This window comes from Hydra vulgaris, chromosome 10 (genome assembly GCF_038396675.1).
Source record: "Hydra vulgaris chromosome 10, alternate assembly HydraT2T_AEP".
NCBI classification, from domain to species: Eukaryota; Metazoa; Cnidaria; class Hydrozoa; order Anthoathecata; family Hydridae; genus Hydra; species Hydra vulgaris.
Window position 1 is genome coordinate 44,698,411 of NC_088929.1, and position 14,090 is coordinate 44,712,500.

Here is a 14,090-nt window from a genome sequence, read left to right on the forward strand (position 1 = left end):
CTCTCGACGATTCCAGGTCAAGCCTCACTCTCCTCCATGGTTTTCTTCACACTGTGCTGCTGCGATTGCCAATCGAAACCAATACTTCCATATTTATCAGCAAAATAAATCTCCAGAAAACAGGTGTGTGTTTATTACTGCTAGAAACAATTGTAAAAAGGTTTTGTCTAACGCCAAAACCCGCTATTCTCAGGTCATGAAATCTCGTATCTCATCTCAAAAACTAGGCTCTCGTGACTTCTGGAGAATCTTTAATAATATCAATAATAAGGGTAAATCTATAATTCCACCTCTCTTGAATGGTTCAGACTTTGTCACCTCACCTAAAGACAAAGCTGAATTGTTTGCTAAAAACTTTTCATCAATATCATCTCTTGATTCCACTAGTTGCGTTCTACCTGATATTGCCAACAAACAGGTTGATCCATTGCTTGACATTCATATCACTCCAGCATCTGTATCTAAAGTGATTTCCTGCCTAGACTCTTCTACAGCTTGTGGCCCGGACAACATACCTGTTATTGTCTTGCAGAAGTGTTCTCCAGAGCTGTCGTCTATACTCTCAAAACTATTCAACAAGTGCTTATCAGAATCTTGTTTTCCAGCCCGCTGGAAAGCGGCATCTGTTATCCCTATCTTCAAAAATTCTGGAGAGCGATCTGATTTGTCTAACTACCATCCCATAAGTCTTCTTCCTATCATAAGCAAGGTTTTTGAATCTTTATTTAACAAACACATAATTTCTCATCTTGAATCTAATCACTTACTTTCTGATCATCAATATGGATTTCGATCTTCTCGTTCTACAGCTGATTTGTTAACAGTAATAACTGACAGGTTTTATCGTGCATTAGATAAAGGTGGAGAGGTTAAGGCCATCGCTCTTGACATTTCAAAAGCGTTTGATAAAGTTTGGCATGCTGGTCTTCTCCATAAGCTTTCTTCTTATGGTGTATCCGGCAACATCTTTAAGATCATTGAATCCTTCCTTTCCAATCATAGCATAAAAGTTGTCCTCTATGGTCAACACTCTTCTTCTTATTCTGTAACTTCAGGGGTTCCTCAAGGTTCTATCCTTGGCCCTATACTCTTTTTAATTTACATTAACAATCTTCCAGATATTCTCTCATCTAAGGTGGCATTGTTTGCTGATGACACTACCATTTATTCTTGTCGTGATAAAAAACTAACACCCTCTGATTGCTTGGAGGGGGCATTTGAGCTTGAAAAGGATCTTACTTCTGCTACAACATGGGGCTCTCAGTGGCTGGTGAACTTTATTTCAGATAAAACTCAATTTTTTTCAGCCAATCGTTATCGCAATAATTTAGATCTTCCTATATTTATGAACGGTGATGTACTCGATGAGTCACCTACTCTTCATCTTCTAGGATTAACTCTTACTTCCAATCTTTCTTGGAAACCATATATCAAATCAGTTGCAAAATTAGCATCTGCTAAGGTTGCAACGGATTCTATTCTCTATCTCTATAAATCTCAAATCCGGCCTTGAAAGGAATATTGTTGCCATATCTGGGGCGGATCTTCTAATGATGCCCTTTCTCTTTTAGACAAGGTGCAAAAACGCATTGTAAACATAGTTGGACCTGCTCTTGCAGCCAACCTCCAACCATTATCACATCGTCGTAATTTTGATTCTCTTTTCTCTTTTCTACAAATACTATAATGGGCACTGCTCTAAAGAGCTAGCGTCTTTTGTGCCATCTACTATAATTCATTCTCGTGTTACTCGTCATTTAATTAAGTGTCATCCTTTTTTTGTGACTGTTCCTAAGTGCTTCAAAAACGCTTATTCATCTAGTTTTTTTCCTCGAACATCAGGTCTTTGGAATTCGCTTCCTTCATCTTGCTTTCCTGACTCATATAATTTGCAATCTTTTAAGTCGTCTGTCAATCGTTATCTTGCTCTACAATCTTCATCTTTTCTCTTTCAGTAACTTCCAACTTTAATTAGTGGCTGCTTGCAGCCTTGTTAGAAGCGAAGATGTTAAAAAAAAAAAAAAAAAAAAATTTTCTCATTCTTATACAATTATTATTTCTATTTCTAACTATATTTAATTCATCTTTGTTACCAAAATGCTTTAATGTCACCAGAACGCTTTATAACCAGAACGCTTTGTTACCAGAACGCTTTTTTCTCTTGAGAACAAACATCTTTTTATCTCCAAGTTACTAACAAAAAGAAGTCTAATGCTAACTTAAGTCACACAGTTTTTGACAATTTTGGACAATGTTTCCTAGTAGGGCAAATAGGATTCCATTGCCGTTCTAAAAATAGATTTAAACTTTTTGCAAAGCTTTCTGGTATAGAAATGTAGCAAAACCATACAAAATGCTAAGAAACTTATTACAAATTCTGAAGAAAATGTGTATAAAAGTGTGATAAAACAATGTTATTAGGATCTATTCTTATCAGATTCATGCTTCTATAAACGCTTGCCAGCTGGTGTAATTAAAAAAAAATAGGGAGAACTAAAGACCTAATTTTACATGTAATAACTAATTTTATTTGGTTGTAACCATTAAAAAGAAATTTATATACATATTAACTAAATATACTTTTAATGTTTTTATTTTAAAAATACAGAAATAAAAAACATTGTCAAATGTACATCATTAGTAGATTAATTTAAATGAGAAAAAAATTTAGATTCATAACCTTATTTTTTTATTTAATGTTTCTAATATTTTAATGTTTCTAACTATTTTATTAAATTTTCATTACAATAGTAAACAAGTTTTGACTTACTAAATTAATTTTAATGAATAATAAAGAGATGTTATTTTATTGATCACTGGCTAACAATTGGTTAAGACAACTATTAATATAAAATATCAATATTTTATAAATTTATTTAGCTTCACTTTCTGCATTTCATTATTTTATTACTTTGTACATTATACGTGGTATAGTGGTAAGTGTTATTGGTAATTCAGGAGGTGATGTTTCTAATTTTGTGCTATCTTTTTCAATTTTATTTAGAGTTGTGGAAAAAGTTGTAAATAAAGAAAGAGAAATGATTATAAAATATACTGATCATTTGCACTCAAAATTTAGCCTAATAAACTCGTTCAATTAATGGACAAATCAATTTATTGTCCTGATGTAATAAATTAGGGGAGATAAGAAATATAGGGGAGGGGAGAAAGGCGGGTATTAATAAAGAGGAAGATAGGAATTTTTGTTTTTATTTCTATAAGTGAGATTATTATTTCTAATTATTAAGACTTAAACCAGTCTCAAAAGCTAAAAAATTATAATTAAAAATAATTTTTTAAATTAGTTTATAGATACAGTTTCTTCGTTCATAAACATTAAGTAAGGGATGCGAATCCCAAAAAGACTCTTGCATTACATCTCTATTTTTCTTGGTCTTGGGTGTCCAGAAGCTCTAAACATGTTGGTTGACTTATGATCTGCAAACAAAAAAAAAATATAAGATTTAATGAATTAGTACTTACTGTTTTTAAGCCCAGAGTGCTTGCCACCATTATACTTAAAGACTCCGGGTTCAAATTCTGAAGGTTTTAATTATTTTCACATCAGTCGTTCAAAAGCTTTTTATATTTTTAGAGCTCCTGGATACTAAAAACTAGAAAAAGTAATCTTTTTGTGACTTTTAAACCAGAATCTTTTTTACTACCCCACATCCCTGAGTAAAATTTAATAAACGAGGGAAGGGGGTTTAAATAGCTCAGGATGGGTGGAAAATTTTAAAAAAATTATTAAACATCAAATTTTGTGTATTAAGCATTTAGGAGCACCACCTTTTTTTTCCTTTTTTATTCCTATGAAAAAACATCAAATTTATGTAAATTTGATGTTTTTTTTTTCTCTCTTTAAGAAAAGACCTCTCTCTAATTATTTGTAACAACTCTATTTTAACTATTCAGAACAACATCTGGAAAAAAAACAAAACAAACTGCATCTGGTATGGCCACAATTGCAGTATAGTTATTTACATAGATTGACTTAAACAAGCATGGGGAAGTCGAGTGTACATATATTTATTTTTACACTCCTATAATTCGATATAAATTTGTATAAATTAACAGTGACTAAATTGAATAATAAACACTGAAGATATTAAATTTTTGATAAATGTTTAAATAACTTCTTAAGCAATAAGTTAGTGTCCAGTTTATATCAACATATTATTTTATGCTAAGGCATACCCAGGAAAAAAAGTTTTATAGAATTTCTATAAACTTTTGAAACCTATGGTCTATAGAAATTCTATAGGATTCTATAGAATTTCTATAGAATCTCTGTTAATTTCTATAAAAATTCCAATAGTACTTTTTTTTCTACTTTTTTTTTCTACTTTTTTTTCTATTTTATAGAAAAAAAACTTTTATAGCAATTTCTATAGAAATTAATAGACATTCTATAGAAATTTTAAAGCATTTCTATATAATTTATATAGGCCATATGTTCCAAAAGTTTATAGAAATTCTATAGAACTTTTTTTTCTGGGTATTAACTATTATTGTTGTTCAAATAATTATTCTATAATTATTTTTATTTAATAATTATAGTATTTATTTTTTCATTGATGATATATCAGCTATTTCATTGACTGATAAAGCTATATTCAAATCAAAGTCTGCATAAATCTGCTAAAACTCAAGTCAATTTATAAAGTCAATCCAATTAAGTTAAATTGGAATAGCTGTAGTCGAGTGTACATACATCATCAGGACCTTTGTGATTTAGGCTAGGCACTTTTTTAGTCAATAGTTTTTTTTAGAATTGATACTTGAAAAAAACTCCCTGCTGTTACAAATCATCACAAAATTGCTACCCTCACCCCCTATTCTTGCTAAACCTCATACTTTATCTCAAATTTATTTTTTAATAACTTAAAAGGTCTCTCATAGTGTCATCAAGAAAGACAAATATAATATATCTGACACAAGTCATAAGAAAGTCACACTTGTGTCATACTACCCTTTCATAAGATAGTCACACTTGTATGACATTTCCCAGTCATAAGAAAGTCACCCTTGTGCTATATTTCACAGTCATAAGATAGTACACTTGTAAGCTATTTAACAAGTGCCTCATTGAATTATATTTTTTTGCCAGCTGGAAAATGGAACATGTGGCTCCCTTTTTAAAAAACTCTGAAGGTTGCCTTAACCCTATAAATATCAGGCAAATCAGCCTTCTTAGTACTACTGGCAAGGTCTTTGAGTCTATAATTATCAAACTTCTATCTTATCTTTTGTCCAACTAAATACTCTCTGACAATTAAATCTGATTTCAACCCACTTGTTGTACTCTTGATTTATTAACCATATTAACAGAAAATTTGTATTAAATATTTGACAGAAGTAGTAAGACAAAAGAGTAAAGTGATATTTCTTTTGACATATCAAAGGCTTTCAATCAAGTATTGTTGAAAGACACCTTGTTTATGAAAAAAAATCGAAACAATATGCAGGTTGTTAAGGAGATACTTGTAATCTATATTATGTGAGATTTTCTCAGATTTTATTGATTGACTAATTAATTAAATGCTAAAATTTATTTGTTTTTTTAAATTCTAGAATCAAATATTTTTAACTGTGTTTTCATTTAGTTATTATATTTTTATATTTAAATTACATGTCAAATATAAAAAATTCTTACCACTATGTGCTATAAATAAAAGAGAAATATTGCAGTTAAGTATTTGATCCAGATTTGCTAAAGAGTTTTCTATTTGCTTGCAACTTTGATAAAGATCTTTCTTTTCTACTGTATACCAAATACGATAAGATGCCAAAAAATAATAGTTCCTGATAAATAAATATTTTACTTACTTACAATATATATTTATACTTTACATTACTATGCAATAATATATAATTATATATATTATATGAAAATGTAAGTTGAGTTTTTTTTAAATACAATTTTGTTTTCAATTATATTTTAAGTTAATGCATTTTTAAATATAGTTTTTTATTAAAAATTTCAAAATAAAAAATTAACTTTAAAATTTTAAAAATGCCTCAAAAAATTTGTTAAAAAACAATGACAAATATATAAATGTTTAAACATTTAACCCGAATTTAAAGAACCATCATCATATCTAAGAAAAAGTTTTTATTTAACTTGTTTACAGTAAAAATGATTTATATACTAATTTAAAAATTTTAAAAAATGTTCATCAAAAAAAATAATAAACTTACACAAACAAATCCTTATTATTTAAGAGAAAAGGAGTGAATCTTTTAAACCATTGTTCAAACTAAATGATATATATATATATATATATATATATATATATATATATATATATATATATACATGTATATGTATATATATATACATATACATATATGTATATGTATATATGTATATACATATATGTATATGTATATATATATACATGTATATGTATATATATATACATATACATACATGTATTTATATATTATATATATATATATATATAAATATATATATATTCATATGTATATATATATATATACATATATATATATATATATATATATATATATATATATATATATATATATATATATATATATATATATATATATATATATATATATATATTAAATATATATATATATTTGGATATAGATATAGATATCAGTCTTCCCCATTTAGCCAGCGCTTTCACGTTTAAGTCTTTTTCACGCTTACCCACTTGCCCGCAAAAACTTTTTAATGGTAATTTTTAAATTTCAATTTTATGGTTCTAAGGCAAGCTGGAAGTCAGGTTTTCCTGAACTCTGTGATAGCTCTCAAACTATACTTTCCTATATTGATGGACATTACATAATATGAAGTCTACATAAGTCAGATATTTGCATACTTTTGTTCATTCTATTCACATGCATTCTATTATTTTTGCATTTTGTGGTGAAAATGTTATCAGCAATTTTTAAACACTGCATCATTTAAAAAATAATATATAAAGAGTTGAAAAATTCATGTTACTGCAACAAATTTACATTAAAAATTAAATACTTTGGTTACTTTTTAAATAACAACTTCTAAGTGTTCAAAATGTAAACTATTACTTTCCTATATTGACGAGGAAGGTCAATTGAGACACTATCAATAATTTTAAAAGAAAATTATCAAGTTTCTCAGGATAGCCTGTGTTTCATTGTTAGTAATCTTTAAAGGCACATTATTCCGTCATTTAATAAACGATGGACCAAGGAGTCATGAACGTAGAAGCTTTTTTATCTAACAACAGTAATTGGTTAGATTCTGAATATAGTATATTTTTTACAGAAATCGAAAAACGCAATAAAAGACCCCATGCCATCAACATCATTTTAAATATGTGGAAGAACGTGCATGTCTTATGGAGATTTGTCAGACTAGTAAAAAAAGAAAAAATTCCACATTAGTTAAGGAAATTGGATTCAAGCACATCTTTAATGCATATCTTTAGGCATTACATTCAATGGGAGAAAAAAAAAGAAGAAAGAAACAGAAGCAAAGCCTGTGGAAGCAATAAGGATTGCAAAAATAGAAAAAAAGATCTCTGTTGCGAGTTTTATGGAAAGCATTTTTGTTGGTTTAGATTCAACTAAAGCGCAATATTTATACTTGTTAAAGTTGACAGAATAAAATGTTACTTATTCCCACTATATACAAATTGCAAGAAATTAAACAGACCTGCTATCCACTATTGTCTGCAAAAGAAATTACGAACACACATACAAAAGTTATAGAACTGCAAAATTTATTGGATCACACTGTAGATAGAATTTTGACTAAAAATTCCATGTACAATAATAAATTTTAACATTTAATTTTGTATAGTAAATGGGGTTGTGAGAGCTCCTCTGGCTAAAGCATGTAAAAGCAGAAACTTCCAGAGGAATCTGAACTTATTTCTGATGCAAATTTATTTATTAGTTCTTTGGTACCGATCAGATTAGTTGATGAGGTAACTGGCTCAGTTGTTAGGCAAAATTTGGCTTCTTAGTCTGGACATTTTTGTCGACCTATATGCATAGAATTATGCAAAGAGACTTCTGAGAAAACAGGAGTCAACAAACAAGGTTGTTGTAGATGAAATAAAAAGCCAAATATACTCTTTACGGCCATCTATAATTTACCAAAGTTGTAAAGGAAGACAAATGAAACATGAACTTTTTTTAATAATGATAGATGGAAAAGTGGCTCAGGTATTAACTAATATGCCTTCTGCGTAAACTGAAAATGAAAGTTTGTATCTGTAGGAACATATTTCCTACAACATATTTACCAATAGAACATATTCACCATATATACCAATAGAACATATTTCTTACAACCTATCTTTCTAAACATGGTCAGCTAAAAGTGAAGAAAAAAACAAAATTTTACAATGGAACCTAATCTTCTAAAATCACAGGAGTAAATAAAAACTTGATTAAAGAACTTTACATAATTCTAAAATCTTTTTCCTCAGGTGTTATGATAAATGCTGAAAACTTTGGTGCAAATGCTACAGAAATTGTCCACATTTACATGAGTAACTATAGCTGGTACTATAAGCTGTCTTCAGTACACAAAATTTTACTTCAGAAAATATCATAAAGCTATTTGCAATATTGCTTAATGGTCAACATTCAGAAGATATGCAAAAACCCCGTAATACAGTTTATGAAAAATTTCATACTCGTTTGTACACTTCCAATCCCTACATCACCAGCATTAGAAAACCATACAGCAAAAATTTCATAAAACTTGATGAAGATACTTTGCAGCTTTTGAAAGTCGACCTATATTTTATTCCATAAAAACTCACTGTATAAAAAATGTTAATTAACTATTCTGTATATTTGTATAATAAGCATTTTATAAACTCTTGAAATATTCATGTAAATGTTAAGGTATATGTAAATTAATTAATTACATGCAGCAATTAAAAAATCAAATTAATAAAGCAACTAAACCTAATATAAAGAAAATGTTTGTAAAAAAGTTTAAAAAGTATGTGTTTCTTTTTTGTCTAGAATTTAGCCAAAAGCTTGTATAAATGTTTTATACGAGATTTATCTATTGAATTTTATCTAAATTAAAGTTCACCAGCCACTGTGAGTCCCAAGCTGAAGTGAGATCCTTTTTAAGCTCAGATGCCCCCTCAGATGCAATCAGAGAGTATTGGCTTCTTATCACACAAGAATAAATGGTAGTTTCATCAGCGAACAACGCCACCTTAGAAATTTCTCTCCAGAAATTTTGAAAATAGGGATAACAGATGCCGTTTTGCAGCATGCCGAAAAACAAGACTCTGATAAGCACTTGTTAAATAGTTTTGAAAGTATAGATGACAGCTCCAAAGAATTAAGAGTTGTTAACAAGACCAAGGCCAAAAGTTACAAGGCCAAGGACAAGGCCTAGAGTTTAAAGTTCAAGGCCAAGATTAAGAGTTTCATGGCCGAGGCCTATGCAAACATTTTCAAGACCAAAGACTTAAATTTTTGCCTTACCTTAAGGCCAATTAATTAACAAAACTCTAGCAAGTGCTATGACAATAAAACCACATTTTTTAAAAATAGATCAAGGTTATGTGTAGAATTCAACGAAATTAATAAGAAAATATGTATTCTTTTCAAAGCAAAGGCCAAAACAATCAAGGCCAAGGCCAAAATTTCCAAGGCCAAGACCAAGGCCTAGTCCAAGGCCTCAATTTTTGGCATTAAAGCTAGGCCAAGGTCAAGACCAAGGCCAAAGTCAAGGCCAAGAACTAACAACTCTGCAGAGAACACTTCTGCTAGACTACAAAAGGTATGTTGTCTGGACCACAAGCTGTAGAAGAGTCTAAGTAGGAAATTACTTTTGATACAGAAGCCAGAACGATACGAATGTCAAGCAATGGATCAACCTGTTTGATGGCTATATCAGGTAGAACGCAACTAGTGGAATCAAGAGATGATATTGATGAAAAGTTCTTAGCAAACAATTCAGCTTTGTCTTTAGGTAAGGTGACAAAGTCTGAACCATACAAGAGAGGTGGAATAACAGATTTGCCCTTATTATTGATACTATTTAGGATTCTCCAGAAGTCACAAGAGCCTAATTTTTGTGATGAAACAATTTTATGACCTAATTTTACAATGGTTACTAGCAATAGTAAACAGACGTCTATTTTCTGGAGAATTATTTTGCTGATAAATATGGAAGTAATGGTTTTGATTGGAAATTGTAGCAGCACAATGTGAGGAAAACCATGGAGAAGAGTAAGGCTTGACCTGGAATTGTCGATAGGGAATAAAAGATTCCATGCAGCCTGAATCCACGAAGTTCAGTAAGAAGCACATCTGCAAGACAAAAGCCTTCTACCCAAGGGCCATCACAAAGAAAATCACGGAAAGAGTCCAAGTCAGCTTTAAGGTAGTTGTAAGAAGTACAATAATAGTGGGATTCTGACAATGAAGAATGAGATAATAGTTTTAGAGAGATCAAACTGTGATCAGAAGCACCTAAGGGTGAATCTGAAGAAACTGAGCACTGACTAGGATCAGAAACAAGACATAAGTCAAGTAGAGAAGGTAAATGACTCAGGTTGTCTGGAAAGCGAATTTGAAAGTTAACTATTTGAGTTTGAGAAAGGCAAAAGTTAAGGGCCTTAACGCCAGCAGAGTAACTTACACTAAAGCCAAGCCATTCAGTGTGATGAGCATTAAAGTCAAAAACAGATATTGGCTGATGGATAAAGAGAGAAGACTTAAAGATATTGGCTGATGGATAAAGAGAGAAGGCTTGGTCAATTTATTCAGAAATAACATCAAAAAGAGTGCAGTCTTGAGATAAAGAATAGTGATATAGAAAAAAGAGAATGGCGATAGAGTGCTAAACGAAAGCACATAAAAGAATAGTCTACGGATACAAACCTAGTTTCCCGAAAAATGGGTGAATTCTTACAAATGTAAATGCTCAGGCCAAGCATATGACTATAGGAGTCTTTACAAATTAAAGGAAAATAACCATCAACACTAAAATTTCAAGATGAGACAACTGAAATCAAATTAGTCACACAAAGAGCAAGTAGTTCTGATGATCTTTGCAAGAGATAAGACTCAACAGAAGAAAAGTTACTTCGAAGACCACGAATATTAGTGAATGATAGGTTTATGGAACTTGGTGATGAAGATGGTTTTTTGTGTTTTATAGTTTTTGGTACTTTAGTCATTTTAAACTTTTTGACTCAACATGACTCAAAGCATAGATTGTACTCAGTACACTATTTAAAAGTCCAAGCAATTGCCTCATTACTATTAATAAACCCTAAGCCGTAAAAAAGGGCTCCAAATGTGGCTTCAAAAATGCACACCAAAAGAACAAACAGGGACACCATCCATGCACAACATGGCACTGTTAGTACTCTGCTGTTTTTCACCTATTGATAAAATCAGCCTCTCTGAGAGCTACCACAGAGTTTGGGAAACCTGACTACCAGCTGGTCTTAAAACCATAAAACTTAGTTTTAGAGCTGTACCCTCATTAGGAGATAATAGAATGAGTCACCTAATCATAAAAACAGAGACACAAGCAAAACCCATGCATTGAGTCAAGAAGATCCAGCATTCAACATCCCAAATTGGAAAGAATGTATTAAAAATACATCTGTGCCAGTCAAAAAGATGAAGAAGGGGTGCAAGGCTAACCAACAGATAAGGCATGCATCGGAAAAATCTGCCCAACTTTTGCGGTGTGGTAAAGCTAGTTAACGGTCATTTTTTGAAATTATTTTTTTGTGTGTGTTAGTGTTTGTATAATAGAACATTTTGGCAGAAAAAAATAATTAAAAATATTACTTAGTTTCAAAATGTCAACTGAGCAAACTAAACAAAGATTTTAGATTGTGGACAAACACTTAAAAAATCCAACTTTATCGAATAGAAAGTTGGCGAAAACATTAAAAATATCAAGAACTGTAGATACTGTTCTTAAACGGTTTACAGAACAGAAAACTATTCAGAGAAAACAAGGAAGTGGTCGAAAAAAACGCACAGCAAATCCTAGAGCTCTCGAACGGTTGGAGACTCCATTGGAAGAACATCCTGATTGGTCTGATAGATATCGAGCGAAAAAACTGAAGGTTTCCAATTTTTTTGTACACAAATGGCGACAGAGACTTGGATATCAAAGTTTTAAAGTAGTTAAAATGCCAAATCGAAACAATAAACAAAATTCAACCGCAAAGAGTCGAGCTCGAAAGTTGTATGACAACTTGTTAACAAAACATAATGGATGCATTTTGATGGATGACGAAACTTATGTTAAAATGGATTTTAAACAAATTCCTGGGCAGTGCTACTATGCTTCTAAAATAAGAGGAAATGTGAGTGATAATGACTGATGAATTTTTGAAAAAGTTGATGATTTGGCAGGCACTTTGCTCTTGCGGCAAAAAATCGCCAATTCATGTTTGTTTGGGCACAATGAAATCTTCGGAATACGTGAAATGTTGTCTTTCTCGTATAAAACGACTAATTAAAGCTCATAGAAGTACTTCAGTATTATTTTGGCCTGATTTAGCCACAATACATTACTCAAAAGATGCTCAAAAGTTTTACGATGATAATGGAGTGATGTTGGTTCCGAAAAAGATGAATCCTCCAAACTGCCCCGAATTACATCCTATTGAAAAATATTGGGCCATCATAAAAAAGAAATTGAAATTAAGTGGAAGAACAGTAAAATCAGCTACAGATTTGAAGAAAAAATGGGATTACGCTGCTAAAACTTACAAAAATCACTCTGTCCAGAAACTTATGGGAGGCATCAAAAAGAAAGTCAGAATTTTCTGCAAAACTTAATTTTTTTTTGTTTTTTCCCTATTAATATGTAATCTTTACAGTCTTAATTTTTTAGAAATATATTGATTTAAATACTTTTAAGCTTTCCTACATCCTTTTTTGATCAAGAAAGGTGGGCAGATTTTTCCGATAGCATGCTTTAGAATCTGTTTACTCCTTAAGTCTTTGCCAAGGAGGCCTTCTACAAGACAGTAGGCGGATACATTTAACATCTGCCCAAGATGAATGTTTTTATCAAGACACCATCTCTAGCATTTACTCAACCAAGAGCCACAAGGCAGGGGGTGTTTTAAGTCAGAGTTGGCTTCTCCTAGCTTTGCCTAAAAAAGTGAATCCTACAAGACACATGGACATGACATAGACCATGAAGCAGGTTGTACTGGGTTATATGTTACCAGAAATAGGATAACCTGACCTGACAATATACTACTTTACATTTGTGCAAAATTTCAGCACTTAATCTTTAGTAACAAAAAAGTTATAGATTTTTGATCCAAAACCAACCTTTATTTTCCACAGTGGGCCGAGCCCCTATGGTCCCAAATCGACAAGCTGCCACTGTATATACATACATTATATACATACATATACATATATATATATATACATATATATATATTTATATATATATATAATATATACATATATATATACATATATATATATATATATACATATATATATATATATTATATATATATATATATATATATATATATATATATATATATATATATATATATATATATATGTATGTATATACATATATATACATAAATATGCATATATATATACATATATAAATATGTATATATATATATATAAATACGTAGATATACATATATATATAAATACATAAATATATATATATATATAAATACATATATACATATATGTATATACAAATATATATACATATATGTATATATATGTATATATATGTATTTATGTATATATATATACATATATATTTAAATATATAAATACATATATATATGTATTTATGTATATATGTATACATATATATTTAAATATATAAATACATACATATATATATATATATATATATATATATATATATATATTTATATATATATATATATATATTCATATATGCTTGTATGAGTGTGCGTATGTGTGTGTATGCATAATTTGATATCAAAATTATCTTCAATTTTAACAGGAATTATTGTTATTAGAACACCTTACCTCTTTGGTAAAGTTTTCAAACCATGAAAACAAGTCTTCATTATACTGTGATGATAAGTCAAAATCATTCC

At 30.0% G+C, this 14,090-nt stretch overlaps 1 protein-coding gene across 1 annotated transcript in view; it reads right to left on the minus strand.

The window, feature by feature from the left end:
• Positions 1 to 14,090, minus strand: part of LOC105848474 (adhesion G-protein coupled receptor G2) — a 53,148-nt gene that overhangs the window by 31,762 nt on the left and 7,296 nt on the right. The window contains exons 2-4 of the mRNA XM_065808111.1: positions 14,020 to 14,090; positions 6,202 to 6,260; positions 5,657 to 5,805 (exon numbers count right to left, since the gene is read on the minus strand). The exon at positions 14,020 to 14,090 is cut by the window's right edge and continues 42 nt beyond it. The gene's annotated coding sequence lies outside the window, so the exon portion shown is untranslated. The remainder of the gene's footprint in view (positions 1 to 5,656; positions 5,806 to 6,201; positions 6,261 to 14,019) is intronic.